The sequence below is a fragment of the Triticum dicoccoides genome, chromosome 7B, assembly GCF_002162155.2.
Source record: "Triticum dicoccoides isolate Atlit2015 ecotype Zavitan chromosome 7B, WEW_v2.0, whole genome shotgun sequence".
NCBI lineage: Eukaryota > Viridiplantae > Streptophyta > Magnoliopsida > Poales > Poaceae > Triticum > Triticum dicoccoides.
This window is the reverse complement of record NC_041393.1, coordinates 96,368,757-96,382,303: the sequence shown is the minus strand read 5'-3', so window position 1 is coordinate 96,382,303 and position 13,547 is coordinate 96,368,757.

Sequence of the window (13,547 nt, the reverse complement as noted above, 5' to 3'; positions counted from 1 at the left end):
ACCTCCTGGCGATGCAGGTGTGACATTCCCCTCTTCTTCCGAACGAGCTCCGTCTTCAGTTGCAGCGTGCTGATCTGCCTCATCGGTGACTTGAGTGTCCCACGCCGGCGCGTGCGGAAAGCAGTGGTGCAGAGTGTCGTAGTCCTCCCACGCCGTTGCCGTCCCGTCGTGGCGCCAGCGCACTTTGACCTGCACTAGAGCATTGTTGCCGCGCTTAACCATGCGCCGCTCCAGGATCTCCACTGGTTCGTCGTCGTGGCCGGCGAGGTCCGGAGGTCGTGGCAGCTCGGCGAAGACCGGAGTGTAGTTGGGAGTGAACGGCTTGAGCTGGGATACGTGGAAGACGGGGTGGATCCTGCTGTCCGCCGGCAGCTCCAACTTGTACGCCATCTTGCCGATTCTGTCGAGCACCACGAAGGGCCCGAAGTATTTGTACGCCAGTTTGGCATAGGGCCGGTTCGCCACTGACGACTATGCATAGGGCTGGAGCTTGAGGAGAACACGATTGCCCACCTCGAAGGAGCGCTTCGTGCGGTGCTGATCAGCCTGTTTCTTGAACCTGTGCTGGGCTCGAAGAATCTGCTCGCGAAGCCGCGCCGTGTGCACGCCCCAGTCCCAAGGCTCGCCATCGATCATGGGCACCGTCTTGTCGTCCCAGAGTGCCATGGCGCCGATGTTGGGCTCGACGCCGTACAAAGCCTTGAAAGGGGAACATTTGATGGAGGAATGAAATGATGAGTTGTACCAGAATTCCGCGGTCGGCAACCAGCGACGCCATTGCCGGGGCGCGTCGTGCACCGTGCAACGCAGGTACATTTCCATGCACTGGTTGACGCGCTCGCTCTGGCCATCCGTCTGGGGGTGGTATGCCATAGAGAAGAGCAGCTTGGTGCCCGCGCTGGCGAAGAGCTCGCGCCATAGAGCACTGGTGAAGACACGATCACGGTCGGAGACGATGGAGCTCGGAATGCCGTGCAGCTTGACGACGTGATCCCAGAAAACCTTGGCCACTTGAGGAGCTTTGAAGGGGTGGCGAAGAGGAATGAAGTGCGCGGACTTGGTGAGTCGATCCACGACCACCATGATGGAATCGAAGCCCTCCGGCGATGGCAATCCTTCCACGAAGTCCATGGTGAGGTCGCGCCGGGGTTAGTTGGCACGGGCAAGGGTGTGAGCATGCCCGCCGCCTTGGATTGCTCATGCTTGGCGTGCTGACACACTGGGCACTGCCGCACGTAGTCGGTGACATCGGCCTTCAATCCATCCCACACAAAAAGCTTCTTGATGCGCTGGTAGGTGGCCGTGGCACCGGAGTGGCCACCGACCGCGCTGTCGTGCAGCGCGCTGATGATCTTGGTGCGCAAGGCCGTGTTCTTGCCTATCCACAAGCGCTCCTGCTTGCGAATGAGCCCCTTGTAGAGCTCGTACCCCTCGTCGTCGGGGCTGTGGATCGCAAGCCGAGCCAGGCAATCCTGCGCGTCGGCGTCCGTGGCGTAAGAATTTGCCACCTCCTGAACCCATGCGGGCTGGCACAGAGAGAGCGCGTCCAGGTTCAGCGACACACCCACACGGGACAGAGCATCCGCAGCTCCGTTTTCGCTGCCCCGGCGGTAAAGAAACTTGAATTGGAGTCCCACCAGCTTGGCCATGGCCTTGCGTTGCAGGTCCGTGGCAAGCTGCTGATCTTGCAGGTTGCAGAGACTCTTGTGATTAGTGATGATGGTGAACGGGCCCCGTTGCGGATACCCGCGCCACTTCTCGACGACCATCATGACGGCAATGAACTTCTCATACGCCGATAGCCGTTGATTGCGCACCCCCAGGGCCTTGCTGAGGAACGCCATCGGGTGCCCTTCCTGTGCCAGCACCGCGCCGACGCCGGTGTCGCAGGCATCCGTCTCGATCGCGAACGGGCGCGCGAAATCTGGGAGCGCGAGCACGGGCGCGGTCACCATTGCGCGCTTGAGGATATCGAACACCACCTGCGCCTTCTCCGTCCACTCAAAGCCCTTCTTGGTCAGCAAGCTTGTGAGCGGCTTGGCGATGATGCCATAGTGCGCGATGAACTTGCGATAGTAGCCGGTGAGGCCGAGGAAGCCGCGGAGTTCAGTCGCGTTGGTTGGAGTAGGCCACGCCACCATAGCCTGCGTCTTCTCGGGGTCCGTGGCGACGCCCTCCTTGGATATGATGTGGCCGAGATAGGAGATACTGTCCTGGGCGAACGAACACTTGGACTCCTTGGCGTACAACTGGTGCTCCCGGAGCAGGGCGAGGACGAGACGAAGGTGTTCCAGATGCTCCTCCAAGGTTTCACTGAAGATCAAAATGTCATCAAGGAAGATTATGACAAACTTACAGACGTACTTGGCGAAAATTGCATTCATGAGGCACTGGAATGTCGTCGGAGCGTTCGTCAGTCCGAACGGCATGACTTTAAAGTGGAAATGGCCATGGTGGGTCTTGAACACCGTCTTCTCCTCATCGCCCTCGCGCATGCGTATCTGGTGATAGCCAGCGTGGAGGTCCAATTTGGAAAAGAATGCCGCGCCAGCTAATTCGTCGAGCAGTTCATCGACAATGGGCAGAGGGAACTTGTTCTTGACCGTGGCATCGTTGAGCCGGCGGTAATCGACACAAAAACGCCAGGTGTCGTCCTTTTTATTGACGAGCAGCACGGGCGCGGCGAAGGGGCTCATGCTGTGCTCAATCACGCCGGATTTTGGAGCATCTCCTGCACCTGACGCTCGATTTCGTCTTTCTGCAGCGGCGAGTAGTGGTAAGGGCGCGAGTTTGCGGGGCGCGCGTCGTCGACCAGAGTGATTGCGTGATCATAGCGGCGATGCGGAGGAAAGCCCTTGGGGTCGGCGAACACATCCGTGAAGTCCGTCAGTATGCTCTGGACACTGGGTGGCATCTTGGTAACCTACGGCTCCGGTGCACGAGGCAGATCAAGGACTGCCATGTACCAAATGTCATTACCAGCTTGCCATTTGTGCAACTGATCGGGCTCGATTTCCTCCAGCTTGTCGTTCTGCCTTGGACGAACACCTTGCAGTGTGATCATGGCGCCGTGGTACTCGAACGTCAGTGTCTTCTCCAGCCAGTGACAAGTCATCGGGCTGAACTGCTCCTGCCAGTCCATGCCGAGCACGCCATCATATGCGCCCAAATCCAGTTGCCCCATGTCTGTGGCGAACGTGTGCCCTTGAATCCACCAGTTCAGTCCCTTCACCATGCTGTTGCACGTCATGCGCTCGCCGTTGGCCACCCGGAACTCCATCGTGGGCACGGGCACAGAAGTTGCATGCACACGCTCGGCGAACTCCTTGGAGACGAAACTGTGTGTGCTCCCTGAGTCCACCAACAGCAGCATCACCTGATTGCCGACGAGCGCGCGCAGACGGATGGTGTGTGGCGACTCCGTGCCAGCAACCGCGTGTGTGGAGAGCACGCAACATTCAGGTGCAGGATCTTGCCTGCTGGGGCGTCGAGCAGGTCCAGGGCATGCACCGCATCATCGCTGAGAACCTCTCCATAGTCGCCGACGTGAATTGTGAGCAACTGAGTTGCAGGCTTGCATCGATGGTCGCGGGAGTAATGATCTCCACACTTGAAGCAGAGGTCGTTGGCACGCCGGTGCTCGCGCAGTTGACGCTCTGGCGTCAGGTCATCGTTGGGCGCGCCCACGCCGCCAGGCCGCGGCGCCCTGTGGCCCGCGGAGGAAGCTGTAGTGGATGTTACAGCTCGATCGAGAGGAATGAGTGGCGACGAAAAAAAATCTGGGGCCGAAACCTGAGCTCTGATTACCAACTGTCACGAACTCATGAACGCATTTGGGATCGAAGAGGGTATTGGGATGGGAACGAGACTTGGGAGAGGGGATTTCTCCAAGGGGAGAGATACAGCTTGGGGGAGAAGTTCAGAGAAAACAACACACACATCACACGCTCTGCCTATTGGCTTACTGTTGGGGAACGTTGTAGAAAATAAAAAATTTCCTACGGTTTCACCAAGATCCATCTATGAGTTCATCTAAGCAACGAGTGATAGGAGAGAGATTGCATCTACATACCACTTGTAGATCGCGTGCGGAAGCGTTCAAGAGAACGGGGATGATGGAGTCGTACTCGCCGTGATCCAAATCACCGATGACCAAGTGCCGAACGGACAGCACCTCCGCGTTCAATACACGTACGAAGCGTATGACGTCTCCTCCTTCTTGATCCATCAAGGGGGAAGGAGAGGTTGAGGAAGAAGGCTCCAGCAGCAGCACGATGGCGTGGTGATGGTGGAGAGGCAGTACTCCGACAGGGCTTTGCCAAGCACTTAACGGAGGAGGAGAGGTGTTGGGGAGGGGAGGGGCTGCGCCTTAGATGTTGTGTGCAGCCCTCCCCTCGCCCCTATATTTATAGGGGAAGGGGGAAGGGGGCCGGCCCCCTCTAGATGAGATCTAGAGGGGGGGCGGCGGCCAAGGGAGGGGGCTTGCCCCCCAAGCAAGGGGGCGCCCCACTAGGGTTTCCCCCCTCCCCCCAACCCTAGGTGCATGGGCCCAATGGGGGGGGCGCCCAGCCCTCCAGGGGCTGGTTCCCTGCCCCCTACATCCCATGAGGCCCTTCGAGAGGGGTGGCCCCTCCCGGTGGACCCCCGGAACCCCTCCGGTGGCCCCGGTACAATACCGATATGCCCCCAAAACTTTCCGGTGACCGTATGACAACTTCCCATATATAATCTTTACCTCCGGACCATTCCAGAACTCCTCGTGACGTCCGGGATCTCATCCGGGACTCCGAACAACATTCGGCAATCACATACAAGTCTTCCTAATAACCCTAGCGTCACCGAACCTTAAGTGTGTACACCCTACAGGTTCGGGAGACATGCAGACATGACCGAGACGGCTCTCCGGTCAATAACCAACAGCGGGATCTGGATACCCATGTTGGCTCCCATATGCTCCTCGATGATCTCATCGGATGAACCACGATGTCGAGGATTCAATCAACCTCGCATACAATTCCCTTTGTCAAACGGTACGTTACTTGTCCGAGACTCGATCGTCGGTATCCCAATACCTCGTTCAATCTCATTACCGGCAAGTCACTTTTACTCGTACCATAATGCATGATCCCGTGACCAAACACTTGGTCACTTTGAGCTCATTATGATGATGCATTACCGAGTGGGCCCAGAGATACCTCTCCGTCATACGGAGTGACAAATCCCAGTCTCGATCCGTGTCAACCCAACAGACACTTTCAGAGATACCTGTAGTGCACCTTTATAGTCACCCAGTTACATTGTGACGTTTGGTACACCCAAAGCACTCCTACGGTATCCGGGAGTTACACGATCTCATGGTCTAAGGAAAAGATACTTGACATTGGAAAAGCTCTAGCAAAACGAACTACACGATCTTGTGCTATGCTTAGGATTGGGTCTTGTACATCACATCATTCTCCTAATGATGTGATCTCGTTGTCAACGACATCTAATGTCCATATTCAGGAAACCATGACTATCCGTTGACAAACGAGCTAGTCAACTAGAGGCTTTCTAGGGACGTATTGTGGTCTATGTATTCACACGTGTATTACGATTTCCGGATAATACAATTATAGCATGAATAAAAGACAATTATCATGAACAAGGAAATATAATAATAATCCTTTTATTATTGCCTCTAGGGCATATTTCCAACAGTCTCCCACTTGCACTAGAGTCAATAATCTAGTTACATTGTGATGAATTGAACACCCATAGAGTTCTGGTGTTGATCATGTTTTGCTCGCGGAAGAGGTTTAGTCAATGGATCTGCGACATTCAGATCCGTATGTACTTTGCAAATATCTATGTCTCCATCTTGAACATTTTCACCGATGGAGTTGAAACGACGCTTGATGTGCCTGGTCTTCTTGTGAAACCTGGGCTCCTTGGCAAGGGCAATAGCTCCAGTGTTGTCACAGAAGAGTTTGATCGGTCCCGACGCATTGGGTATGACTCCTAGGTCGGTGATGAACTCCTTCACCCAAATTGCTTCATGCGCTGCCTCCGAGGCTGCCATGTACTCCGCTTCACATGTAGATCCCGCCACGACGCTCTACTTACAGCTGCACCAGCTTACCGCCCCACCATTCAACATATACACGTATCCGGTTTGTGACTTGGAGTCATCCAGATCTGTGTCGAAGCTAGCGTCGACGTAACCCTTTACGACGAGCTCTTCGTCACCTCCATAAATGAGAAACATGTCCTTTTTCCTTTTCAGGTACTTCAGGATATTCTTGACCGCTGTCGAGTGTTCCTTGCCGGGATTACTTTGGTACCTTCCTACCAAACTTACGGCAAGGTTTACATCAGGTCTGATACACAGCATGGCATACATAATAGATCCTATGGCTGAGGCATAGGGGATGACGCTCATCTCTTCTTTATCTTTTGCCGTGGTCGGGCATTGAGCCGAGCTCAATCTCACACCTTGCAATACAGGCAAGAACCCTTTCTTGGACTGATCCATTTTGAACTTCTTCAAAATCTTATCAAGGTATGTGCTTTGTGAAAGACCTATGAGGCGTCTTGATCTATCCCTATAGATTTTGATTCCTAATATGTAAGCAGCTTCTCCAAGGTCCTTCATTGAAAAACACTTATTCAAGTAGGCCTTAATGCTGTCCAAGAATTCTATATCATTTCCCATCAAAAGTATGTCATCTACATACAATATGAGAAATGCTACAGAGCTCCCACTCACTTTCTTGTAAACGCAGGCTTCTCCATAAGTCTGCATAAACCCAAACGCTTTGATCATCTCATCAAAGCGAATGTTCCAACTCCGAGATGCTTGCACCAACCCATAAATGGATTGCTGGAGCTTGCATACTTTGTTAGCATTCTTAGGATCGACAAAACCTTCCGGCTACATCATATACAGCTCTTCCTTAAGATAACCGTTAAGGAATGCTGTTTTGACGTCCATCTGCCATATCTCATAATCATAGTATGCGGCAATTGCTAACATGATTCGGACGGACTTAAGCTTCGCTACGGGAGAGAAAGTCTCATCGTAGTCAATCCCTTGAACTTGTCGATAACCCTTAGCAACAAGTAGAGCTTTATAGATGGTGACATTTCCATCCGCGTCCGTCTTCTTCTTAAAGATCCATTTGTTTTCTATCGCTCGCCGATCATCGGGCAAGTCAATCAAAGTCCATACTTTGTTTTCATACATGGATTCTATCTCGGATTGCATGGCTTCTAGCCATTTGTTGGAATCTGGGCCCGCCATCGCTTCTTCATAGTTCAAAGGTTCACCGTTGTCTAACAACATGATTTCCAGGACAGGGTTGCCATACCACTCTGGTGTGGAATGTGTCCTTGTGGACCTACGAAGTTCAGTAGCAACTTGATCCGAAGTACCTTGATCATCATCATTAATTTCCTCTCCAGTCAGTGTAGGCACCACAGGAACATTTTCCTGAGCTGTACTACTTTCCGGTTCAAGAGGTAGTACTTCATCGAGTTCTATTTTCCTCCCACTTACTCCTTTCGAGAGAAACTCCTTTTCCAGAAAGGATCCGTTCTTGGCAACAAAGATCTTGCCTTCGGATCTAAGGTAGAAGGTATACCCAATGGTTTCCTTAGGGTATCCTATGAAGACGCATTTTCCGACCTGGGTTCGAGCTTTTCAGGTTGAAGTTTCTTGACATAAGCATCGCATCCCCAAACTTTTAGAAACGACAACTTAGGTTTCTTCCCAAACCATAATTCATACGGTGTCGTCTCAACCGATTTAGACGGTGCCCTATTTAAAGTGAATGTAGCTGTCTCTAGAGCGTATCCCCAAAATGATAGCGGTAAATCGGTAAGAGACATCATAGATCGCACCATATCCAATAGAGTGCGACTACGACGTTCGGACACACCGTTACGCTGAGGTGTTCCAGGCGGCGTGAGTTGTGAAACGATTCCACATTTTCTTAAGTGTGTACCAAATTCGTGACTTAAATATTCTCCTCCACGATCCGATCGTAAGAATTTTATCTTTCGGTCACGTTGATTCTCTACTTCATTCTGAAATTCCTTGAACTTTTCAAAGGTCTCAGACTTGTGTTTCATCAAGTAGACATACCCATATCTACTTAAGTCATCAGTGAGAGTGAGAACATAACGATATCCTCCGCGAGCCTCAACGCTCATTGGACCACACACATCAGTATGTATGATTTCCAATAAGTTGGTTGCTCGCTCCATTGTTCCGGAGAACGGAGTCTTGGTCATTTTGCCCATGAGGCATGGTTCGCATGTGTCAAATGATTCATAATCGAGAGACTCTAAAAGTCCATCAGCATGGAGCTTCTTCATGCGCTTGACACCAATGTGACCAAGGCGGTAGTGCCACAAGTATGTGGGACTATTGTTATCAACTTTACATCTTTTGGTATTCACACTATGAATATGTGTAACATTACGTTCGAGATTCATTAAGAATAAACCATTGACCATCGGGGCATGACCATAAAACATATCTCTCATATAAATAGAACAACCATTATTCTCGGATTTAAATGAGTAGCCATCTCGCATCAAACGAGATCCAGATACAATGTTCATGCTCAAACTTGGCACTAAATAACAATTATTGAGGTTTAAAACTAATCCCGTAGGTAAATGTAGAGGTAGCGTGCCGACGGCGATCACATCGACCTTGGAACCATTCCCGACGCGCATCGTCACCTCGTCCTTCGCCAGTCTCCGCTTATTCCACAGCTCCTACTGTGAGTTATAAATATGAGCAACGACACCGGTATCAAATACCCAGGAGTTACTACGAGTACTGGTAAGGTACACATCAATTACATGTATATCAAATATACCTTTAGTGTTGCCGGCCTTCTTGTCCGCTAAGTATTTGGGGCAGTTCCGCTTCCAGTGACCCTTCCCTTTGCAATAAAAGCACCCAGTCTCAGGCTTGGGTCCATTCTTTGACTTCTTCCCGGCAACTGGCTTACCGGGCGCGGCAACATCTTTGCCGTCCTTCTTGAAGTTCTTCTTACCCTTGCCCTTCTTGAACTTAGTGGTCTTATTGACCATCAACACTTGATGTTCTTTCTTGATTTCAACCTCTGCTGACTTCAGCATTGAGAATAGTTCAGGAATGGTCTTCACCATCCCCTGCATGTTGTAGTTCAGCACAAAGCTCTTGTAGCTCGGTGGGAGCGACTGAAGGATTCTGTCAATGACCGCCTCGTCCGGGAGGTTGATCTCCAGCTGGGACAGGCGGTTGTGCAACCCAGACATTTCGAGTATGTGCTCACTGACAGAACTGTTTTCCTCCATCTTACAACTATAGAACTTGTCGGAGACTTCATATCTCTCGACCCGGGCATGAGCTTGAAAAACCATTTTCAGCTCCTCGAACATCTCATATGCTCCGTGTCGCTCAAAATGCTTTTGGAGCCCCGGTTCTAAGCTGTAAAGCATGCCGCACTGAACGAGGGAGTAATCATCAGCACGTGACTGCCAAGCGTTCATAACGTCTTGGTTCTCTGGGATGGGTGCTTCACCTAGCGGTGCTTCTAGGACATAATCTTTCTTGGCTGCTATGAGGATGATCCTCAGGTTTCGGACCCAGTCCGAATAGTTGCTGCCATCATCTTTCAGCTTGGTTTTCTCTAGGAACGCGTTCATAGTTCATGTTGACATGAGCGTTGGCCATTTGATCTACAAGACATATTTTGCAAAGATTTTAGACTAAGTTCATGATAATTAAGTTCATCTAATCAAATTATTTAATGAACTCCCACTCAGATTGACATCCCTCTAGTCATCTAAGTGTTACACGATCCGAGTCGACTAGGCCGTGTCCGATCATCACGTGAGACGGACTAGTCATCATCGGTGAACATCTCCATGTTGATCGCATCTTCCATACGACTCATGTTCGACCTTTCGGTCTCTTGTGTTCCGAGGCCATGTATGTACATGCTAGGCCCTTCAAGTTAACCCTAAGTGTTTTGCATGTGTAAAACTGTCTTACACCCGTTGTATGTGAACGTAAGGATCTATCACACCCGATCATCACGTGGTGCTTCGAAACGACGAACTTTAGCAACGGTGCACAGTTAGGGGGAACACTTTCTTAAAATTATTATAAGGGATCATCTTATTTACTACCGTCGTTCTAAGTAAACAAGATGCATAAACATAATAAACATCACATGCAATTATATAATAGTGACATGATATGGCCAATATCATATAGCTCCTTTGATCTCTATCTTCGGGGCTCCATGATCATCTTCGTCACCGCCATGACACCATGATCTCCATCATCATGATCTCCATCATCGTGTCTTCATGAAGTTGTCACGCCAATGACTACTTCTACTTCTATGGCTAACGCGTTTAGCAATAAAGTAAAGTAATTTACATGGCGTTCTTCAATGACACGCAGGTCATACAAAAAATAAAGACAACTCCTATGGCTCTTGCCGGTTGTCATACTCATCGGCATGCAAGTCGTGATTCCTATTACAAGAACATGATCTCATACATCACAATATATCATTCATCATTCATCACAACTTCTGGCCATATCACATCACATGACAATTGCTACAAAAACAAGTTAGACGTCCTCTAATTGTTGTTGCATCTTTTACGTGGCTGCAATTGGGTTCTAGCAAGAACGTTTTCTTACCTACGAATAACCACAACGTGATATTATCAACTTCTATTTACCCTTCATAAGGACCCTTTTCGTCGAATCCGCTCCAACTAAAGTGGGAGAGACAGACACCCGCTAGCCACCTTATGCAACTAGTGCATGTCAGTCGGTGGAACCAGTCTCACGTAAGCGTACGTGTAAGGTCGGTCCGGGCCGCTTCATCCCACAATACCGCTGAAGCAAAATAAGAGTAGTAGCGGCAAGCAAGTTGACAAGATCTACACCCACAACAAAATTTTGTTCTACTCGTGCAATAGAGAACTACGCATAAACCTGGCTCATGATGCCACTGTTCGGGAACGTTGCAGAAAATAAAAAATTTCCTACGATTTCACCAAGATCCATCTATGAGTTCATCTAAGCAACGAGTGATAGGAGAGAGATTGCATCTACATACCACTTGTAGATCGCGTGAGGAAGCGTTCAAGAGAACGGGGATGATGGAGTCGTACTCGCCGTGATCCAAATCACCGATGACCAAGTGCCGAACGGACAACACCTCCGCGTTCAACACACGTACGGAGCAGATGACGTCTCCTCCTTCTTGATCCAGCAAGGGGGAAGGAGAGGTTGAGGAAGAAGGCTCCAGCAGCAGCACGATGGCATGGTGATGGTGGAGAGGCAATACTCCGACAGGGCTTCGCCAAGCACTTAACGGAGGAGGAGAGGTGTTGGGGAGGGGAGGGGCTGCGCCTTAGATGTTGTGTGCAGCCCTCCCCTCGCCCCTCTATTTATAGGGGAAGGGGGAAGGGGGCCGGCCCCCTCTAGATGAGATCTAGAGGGGGGGGGGCAAGGGAGGGGGCTTGCCCCCCAAGCAAGGGGGGCGCCCCCACTAGGGTTTCCCCCCCAACCCTAGGCGCATGGGCCCAAGGGGGGGGGGGCGCCCAGCCCTCCAGGGGCTGGTTCCCTGCCCCCTACAACCCATGAGGCCCTCCGAGAGGGGTGGCCCCTCCCGGTGGACCCCCGGAACCCCTCCGGTGGCCCCGGTACAATACCGATATGCCCCCGAAACTTTCCGGTGACCGTATGACAACTTCCCATATATAAATCTTTACCTCCGGACCATTCCAGAACTCCTCCTGACGTCCGGGATCTCATCCGGGACTCCGAACAACATTCGGTAATCACATACAAGTCTTCCTAATAACCCTAGCGTCACCGAACCTTAAGTGTGTAGACCCTACGGGTTCGGGAGACATGCAGACATGACCGAGACGGCTCTCCGGTCAATAACCAACAGCGGAATCTGGATACCCATGTTGGCCCTCATATGCTCCTCGATGATCTCATCGGATGAACCACGATGTCGAGGATTCAATCAACCCCGCATACAATTCCCTTTGTCAAACGGTACGTTACTTGCCCGAGACTCGATCGTCGGTATCCCAATACCTCATTCAGTCTCGTTACCGGCAAGTCACTTTTACTCATACCATAATGCATGATCCCATGACCAAACACTTGGTCACTTTGAGCTCATTATGATGATGCATTACCGAGTGGGCCCAGAGATACCTCTCCGTCATACGGAGTGACAAATCCCAGTCTCGATCCGTGTCAACCCAACAGACACTTTCGGAGATACCTACAGTGCACCTTTATAGTCACCCAGTTACGTTGTGACGTTTGGTACACCCAAAGCACTCCTACGGTATCTGGGAGTTACACGATCTCATGGTCTAAGGAAAAGATACTTGACATTGGAAAAGCTCTAGGAAAACGAACTACACGATCTTGTGCTATGCTTAGGATTGGGTGTTGTCCATCACATCATTCTCCTAATGATGTGATCTCGTTGTCAACGACATCTAATGTCCATAGTCAGGAAACCATGACTATCCTTGACCAACGAGCTAGTCAACTAGAGGCTTTCTAGGGACATATTATGGTCTATGTATTCACACGTGTATTATGATTTCCGGATAATACAATTATAGCATGAATAAAAGACAATTATCATGAACAAGGAAATAGAATAATAATCCTTTTATTATTGCCTCTAGGGCATATTTCCAACACTTACAGCTGGCTAAATAGCCGTGTCCCGCTTGTCCCTCCTGCCAACTGGCTGGTGGGGTCCTCCGTCACGCGTCCACCGCATCACCTCCTAGCGATGCAGGTGTGACAGGAGATATTCCAATATATCTAACAAAAAAAGAGAATGTCTCCTGTGTTGAGCTTGTCTTGCGATGCAAGAGTGATACTAATCATGTATGCATCCTCGATGCCTTGACGAGCTCTTGCTATCATGTTGTCATAAATATTTCATTAGTTGGTATCTTCTTGATACTTATATATTACTTATTATTACGCATATAATTTTTTGGGAATAATTATGCATGTAATTCAGAAGAGAAAGACTATCTTCTCGGGGAAGACATGAGCCTTGTGCTATCTGTGCATTTCTCATAACCTATCATTAGCTGCCTTATGGCTAGAGATAAGTGGATTCCTAAAATATTTTGGGCTGCTAATCAATTAATTTAAAGTTTGGTCTCCAGCTGCCTCCTATAGCTCAACTACACTTCTAGCTTTTATGACATGGTTGGTTCAAAGCTATGACTTTGCCAAAAAGCCAAGTTGTGAGTAAAGTGTGGCAACACATAACTATGACAAACAATCAAACGCTCACCTGAAATTTCAGCGCGCCCATCCTTACACGTGATAATTTAGCTAGGAAACAAGCAACCTCTTTCTGACATTTCTTGCAACAAAAAGAAACTTGTCACAAACTGGTTCAACATGACACCTTCTCCTTCCCCCGCGTCGCCTGAGCGGGCGACTCGGGGGCGAAACCCTCACACCACCTCGGTCCCCTAGCTCC